The 6,945-nt window shown below is 45.9% G+C and overlaps 1 protein-coding gene across 10 annotated transcripts in view; it reads left to right on the top strand.

Annotated features, from left to right (window-relative positions):
- Nucleotides 1-234: 234 nt before the first annotated feature.
- The window catches only part of ADD1 (adducin 1), an 88,832-nt gene continuing 82,121 nt past the window's right edge, over nt 235-6,945 (top strand). For 3 of the 10 annotated variants that reach the window (XM_058719634.1, XM_058719635.1, XM_058719633.1), the window contains exon 1: nt 235-436. The gene's annotated coding sequence lies outside the window, so the exon portion shown is untranslated. The remainder of the gene's footprint in view (nt 437-6,945) is intronic. The other 7 variants (XM_058719630.1, XM_058719637.1, XM_058719629.1 and 4 more) reach the window with 4 other exon arrangements.

The following is a 6,945-nucleotide window of genomic DNA, read 5'->3' as shown; positions in this document are numbered from 1 at the left end:
TGGGACCCTCCCCTGCGCGTAGGGGGCGGGCTGGGCCGCAGCCGGTGGGGCCTCTGGGATCCGCGGCGGCCGCAGGCGGGGCCTCCGCCCTTACCATCCCCCTCCAGCGCGAGCCCCGCCCCCTCCGCAAGGCCCGCCTCACGGTCAGCCAATCGCAGGAAGATTTGCTGGGCGGTGCGGCGCGGGATGGGCCTATGGGGTAGCGCGTTGTTGGGCTGCGGTGTCGCAGGCCGCACCCAGCTCCGGCGGCGGGGGCAGCGCCTGGGGCTGAGGGGGCGGAGAGGCCGGGCCGGCCGGAGCTGCGGGCTGGGGTGAGCGCGGCGGATAGGGGGCGGAGCCCGAGCCCCAGCCCGAGCCCCAGCCCGAGCCGGAGCCGACGAGCGGCGGCCGCACTCGGACCTGGGAGCCGGTGCGCTGCCTGCGATTCGCCCCTGAGGTGAGGCCCGCTCGCAGGGGCGGCGGCGGGGCCCAGAGCGCGGCGGAGCGGCCCGGGAGCTGCAGGCCGGGCCGCAGGGCCTGCGGCGGCGGCGGCGGCGGCGGCGGCGGCGCCCGAGCGGCGCGGGAGGCCGGGTGGAGGCGGGCGGCCCGCGGGGGCCTCCGCGGAGCGTGGGGGGCTGCGCCGGGCGGGGCGCTGGCGGGTCTCCAGTCGGGCGCCGGGGCGCGCTGGGAGGGGTCCCCGCGGTGCGGTCGTCAGCGGTGACCGGGTGCGGAGGGGACGGCGCTCTGCACATCCCTGGCCACTCGGACTTCTCCGTGGGAGCGCCCCGGGAGCTCGCCGCGGGCTGGTTGGTGGGCTGGTCGGGGGTCAGCGAGGAAGAGGAGGCGCGGGACCCGGCGCTGGGTCGGCGGGTGCTCGCGACGGCCCCATCTGTGGCCTGCAGCGCCCACGGCTCGGGGCTTGGGCACGGTCGCGAGCATCCGGTGCTGCCGGTGGGCTCTGGTGTTTCCACAGACGACGGGGTGTGCCAGCCCAACCTGCCTGCACATGGGAGTTACTGAGGGGCTGGCGGTCCTCTTCCTCCCTCTCTGGGCTTGGTTTTCGTTTGTTCTGGGGAGGTTTCAGAGGGCTTCTGCCTTTAACAATAACATTTGTTTGTAGCCTTGCAATTACGGCTCAGGGTGTTTTGTAGGTGATTTGTGTTCACCTCTTGCACATCTACCTTGAAGTAAATATTTTGGTTAACCTGAAACTGCTGGTGGTGTGATCATATAATTTTATGCCTAAATGACATAAGGCAACTGTTAAATTCCTAAGGATAAAAACACGTGTAATAGCTGCATGTATTGCTCGTAAGTTATTACGGAAAGATTTTTTTTTTATACGTGTGAAAAACGCATTGAAATCTTAGTGGGGATTAGAAATAGGCTCGGTCCACTGTGTCTCCTTTGCAAAACCACAATAGAGGCCTCCAGTGAAAGCGAGTGCGTGTGGAGGAGTAAGAGTTCAGGCACCAGAGCGGGGAGGGCGTATCTGGCCGGGAGCGTGAATTGTATATCAGGGTGAGATTGTAAAATTCAGCCTTCAATTAATGGGCCCATGCTAGCAATGTATGTTATTTTTTAAAATCCAAAATTTTAATACATTCCTCCATTCTGACTGTGGGGAAAGCTAGAAGAGTAAAGGCTTTTTTTTTTTTTTTTTTTAAGTTTATTTATTTATTTTTGAGAGAGAAAGAGCAAGCAGGGGAGGGGCACACAGAGAGAGAATCCCAAGCGGACTCTGCACTGTCAGCGCGGACAGCGCGGAGCCGGATGCCGAGCTTGAACTCGTGGACTGTAAGATCGTGACTTGAGCTTGGGACCGAGAGTCTGATGCTTAACTGAGCCGCCCAGGTGCCCCCGTAGAGGTGTTTTTAAAGGAAGTGAACGGTTTTGGCAGTCAGAACTGCTTTTCCGAGTTTTGGTGTGGTTTGCAGCAGGACAGCTGGTATGGTTTGTTTTTACTGCTTGTCGGTACGTTTAGATTTCAGCCACAGAGGCTCACTGCATGCCCTGAATGTAAATTCTACCCAGTTTCCAAAAGGTGGGATAGTTTTCTCTCTGAAAGTTAATTTGTACAGCCGGCCGTTTTCTCCTTTAACTCTTTGGCATTATCTGGTACTGATAAGGTTATGTTTGGTGTTCAGCTTTGTGTTGCAGACTTTACCGTAAAGGCTGTTTCTGTAGATAATAGCTCCCAGTTAGTTCTTTCCAGTAGTCGCTGTATTGTCAGAAGAGTAAATACTGAAGTGCCTTAAAAGATACTTTAAAAAATATTGTTAAAAAAACACATATCCAACCAGTGTTAAAATTTACCTTGATTGACTCAACTTTTAACAGTTTGACGATAAGAAAGATGTTTTTATTATATGAAACTCAAAGTATAAATTGACTTATTTATTTTACATCTTTAATTGTTCTCATGCACGTGTAGAGAATGGTGTAGTAATTCCCTGCTTACCCTTAGCCAGCTTAAACAGGTGTTAATAGCCAGTCTTTTTATTTTTTTTTAAGTTTATTATTTTTTGAGAGAGGGAGGGAGGGGCAGAGAGAGAGAGAGAGAGAGAGAGAGAGAGAGAGAGAGGATCCCAAGCAGGCTCCATACTGTCAGCATGGAACCCGATGCAGGATCTCTTGAACTGTGAGATCATGACCTGAGCCGAAATCAAGAGTTGGATGCTTAACCAACCGAGGCACCCAGGCACCCCAGTCTTTTTAGAGAGAGCACGAGTGAGGGAGGGAGAATCCCAAGCAGGCTCTGAGCTGTCAGTGCAGAGCCCAATGCCAGGCGGGGCTCCATCTCACAAACCATGAGGTCATGACCTGAGCTGAGATCCAGAGTAGGACGCTTAACTGACTGAGCCACCCGGGTGCCCCTAGCCAGTCTTTATCTGTATCCCCCCAGACCCAGATTTCGTGTCATTTTAACTTAAATATTTCAGTATGTGTATTTACATATCTTTTTTAAAAAGATAAACGTAAGTACCACCATCACAGAACATGAATAATTTCTCATCCACCTTCACATACCCAACCAATGTTACAATTTTCTCGTCTTACAGTTTTTTAATAACAGTTTTAATGAGGATCCAAATGCTGTTTATACATTGTGACTTGTTTTAATTTATAGGTTCCCCCTCCATCTTTTGTCTTCTTTTGTGATTTATTTGATGAAACTCAGTGAGTGGTTTGTCCTGGGGAGTTATAGCCAGTCTGGATTTTATTCTGTATTGTAGTTTAACTACACAGAATTGATTGTAAACCGGTAGGTAAATCAAAAGGTGTGATCAGATTCAGGATTTATTTTTGGCAAAAAAGACCTCAGTAGGATAGTAGGCAGATTATGATTAGTGGTCTTGTTAGCAACCCTCGATGCTCAGTGCCTGGAGTCATTATTTTATTAGGCTTTGGAAAATGTTATTTTAATCCTATAATTTCATCATTTATTAACTGGAATGCTTCTATAAAGAGAAATGTTTCCTCTGTAATTTGGTTACCCTGAATTTTAGCTCTTTTGGGAAGAGTAGGATGAATGCTTAATTCCTCTCCATTATTTACTAGTTCTCAAAATGAGTTGGAATCCTCTAAAAGTTGCCAGTGAATTGTGCATGCTTGTGTCATTGTCACCGGTGTCAATGGTGTGTCATCGGTGTCACTCACTGATACTTGATATTTGATATGGTTCGATCCATCGTAGACATTGTCTTTATTGATGCTGAGATTGTCTAATCTTTGTCCAATAGGAATCTATTCAGTCTGGCTCCTAAATCCTTTAAACAGGACTCTCTAGTCTTTGATCTTCATTCTAGTGTGACACACCCCACCAGGCTCATCTTGTACATTTCTTTCCCAAGCCCTGGAATCATCCATTTTTTCAAGGGCCTTGGTTTCTTTTAATGAAAAACAGTGTTTAGTAATGACAGTGTGTGTCCTGGGGTAGTTCTGTGCTATTGGGTTGGGTCACTGTTTTAGGTCTTTTCAGTGCACGGATCACAGGTCACTGTACAGAGACCTTCTTAACCTTCTTGATCTTACACCTGTATCTTTTTTTCTTCCAAGAGAAACAGCTTGATTCGAACTACTCACTGTTTCATCCCACACCATACACATCTGAGTCTCAGAAGAAGAATACTAAAACTGCTATCGACTAATAAAATTTGAGTTGTTTTGCATCCCTGTGAGGGATATGAAGTCAAATTATTGTGTTTTAAAGTCACTTAAAGGGGTGCCTGGGGGGCTCAGTTGGGTGAGCATTTGACTTTTGGTTTCAGCTCAGGTCATGATCTCATGGGTTCGTGGGTTCAGGCCCCACATTGGGCTCTGCGCTGACCATGTGGAGCCTGCTTGGGATCCTCTCTCTTCCTCTCTCTCTGCCCTTTCCCCCTCCCCCCAACAAATAAGTAAACTTAAAAAAAAAAAAGTCGCTTAGAATAGTTACTCTGATTTTGTTACTACTCGGTGCATAGTTTTGTTTTTTTTTTCTTTCAATATTTAGGGATTGCTTTTTAAAAATTTTATTTTATAATGACGTAAAATATTAAAAGTCTTTCAAAATCAAACGTATGAAACAAGGTATAGGCAAAGAAGCTTCTTTTTGTCCCTTCATTTTCACCTATCCTCTCTTCCCTATAGATAACCTTTGTATATTTTAATTTTATGGTTATATTCATACCTCCTCTTTATTAGATGGATAGTAATATATACACATTATCTCATGGTGTTTTAAAAAGCCTCTTTTAGTTGTGGTGAAATACATATAACATAAAATTTACCATCTTAACCATTTGTAAATGTACAGTTCCTGGTATACACATTCGTGTTGTTGTGCAGCCATCACTACCGTCCATCCCAGACCTCATTCATCTTGTAGAACTAGGACTCTGTGCCCATAAGTCAATATCCCCACCTTCGCCCTTGCCCTCAGCCCATCTTCTGTTCTTTCTGTCTCTATGATTTTATCTACTCTAGATACCTCGTATAAGTGGAATCATGCAGTATTTGTCCTTTTGTGACTGGCTGACTTCACTTAGCATAATGTCCTCCAGGTTCATCCATTTGGTGGCAGGTGGCAAGATGTCTTTCCTTTTGAAGACTGAATAATACTCCATTATGCAGATATACCACATAAGTGCTTTTTAATGAATACTTAACTTAAAAATCTTATCCATTAATGGCTTTTCCCCCCTTATACTATGAGTTAATGAGAATTCTCTGGTACATTTTAAGTTATCAGATTGGAAGGAAATACTTCTCATAGGTTTGATTTCATACTCAGAAATTCAGTTGACTAGACTTTAGTCTTTATTTGGTGGTTGACAGCTACAGATATTAAAGACTTCAGTTTTGTATCTTTCTTTTTCTTTTTAATAGCTGCCATTTCAGCTCCTCAATTACAGCAGTACTGTTTTATGTTGGTTTTTTGCAAAGTCCATTTCTGAGATAGAATCATCTAACTCATATTGACACACGAGTCCATTATTGATTTGTTAACATTACATTGTAGTAATCCGTGTTTCTGGTCTTACCTATCGTTCTCTCACCTATTATCTACATACATGTTCCCTGAATTCTGAGATATTTAAGCTTTAAAGTCTAAAGTATTAGGCCTGTAGATTTTAAGGGGGTGAAAAACAGTTCCTATAGCTGTAGTTATTAATGCTCTTTTGCTAACATCAGTTTTGTCAATTATGCTTCCATCATGCATTCTGAACCAGTCCCGTCCCATCTCTGCTATCACCACCTGGGGCCCAGCAGCCGTCACATCTCCCTTGGACCAGCACAGCAGCCTCCGGCTGGTTTCCCTGCATCCTTCCTACCCATTTTCCACATTTCAGCCAGGGTGATTTATTCATGTAATATAAATTAGATCATGGTCTGTCTTTCTTGCAACCTTTCAAAGATTGATAAAAGTGGTTGCCTTTAGGGACAGGGAACTGTGGCTGAGGGATGGCATGGGAGGGAGAATTACTCTTCATGGGATAAGTTTATATATCTTTGGATATATGTTGTAGTTCATGTAGTTGGATTATGTACTCAGAATAAAATAAGTCATCTTACAAACAAAAACCCAGTGACTTCCCATTTATATTTAACGACATAATCCAAGTTTCTTAACATGATCTCCAAGCTCACTTTCTGTCATTCTTTTTTTTTTTTTTTTTTTTTTTTTATTTATTTTTGGGACAGAGAGAGACAGAGCATGAACGAGGGAGGGGCAGAGAGAGAGGGAGACACAGTATCGGAAACAGGCTCCAGGCTCCGAGCCATCAGCCCAGAGCCTGACGCGGGGCTCGAACTCACGGACCGCGAGATCGTGACCTGGCTGAAGTCAGACGCTTAACCGACTGCGCCACCCAGGCGCCCTCACTTTCTGTCATTCTGCTTGCTCATTTATCCTGCATTTACAGTGATTTTCCTGGAGGCCCGCTCTTCCCATTTAGGGAATCGCACATTGATCTCTTTGCTTAGAGTGAACACTTTTATACCACTCCGCATGGCCAGCTCCTTCTCTTTTAGTCCCCTGCATAAAAGTCCCTTAAAGAGACTCTCCCTATCCTGCCTCCCTCTTTCAAGTAGGTTTCCCCTGTTACTAACTCAGACATTTCTTGTGTCCTTCAATTTTAATGATTTGTTTATTTACTCATGTTTTTTTTCCCCATAGCAAGTATACTTTATGAAGGCAGAGAGCATATTTATTTGCTGTTTAAGCTGGCCCCTTTGTGTTTTTGCTAGAACGAGTTCTGAGTCACAGACTAGACCATGACACTTCCTTTCTTAGAGCTTTTCATCAATTCTCCCTGGGCTGTAAATCCAGAGCTCCTGGACCGGGCTTTCAAGGCTTGGCCTCTTCCCATATATATCTCCAGTTTTATCTCTTACAACACCTTGGTTTTGCTTCCCACAGTGCTCTGAGCATGGTAACCAGGCACACAGTAGGTGCCCAGTAAATATTTGTGGAATGAGTGA

The sequence above is a fragment of the Neofelis nebulosa genome, chromosome 3 (genome assembly GCF_028018385.1).
Source record: "Neofelis nebulosa isolate mNeoNeb1 chromosome 3, mNeoNeb1.pri, whole genome shotgun sequence".
NCBI lineage: Eukaryota > Metazoa > Chordata > Mammalia > Carnivora > Felidae > Neofelis > Neofelis nebulosa.
Note: the sequence above shows the minus strand (reverse complement) of the source record. Positions and strands in the feature narration are given on the sequence as shown.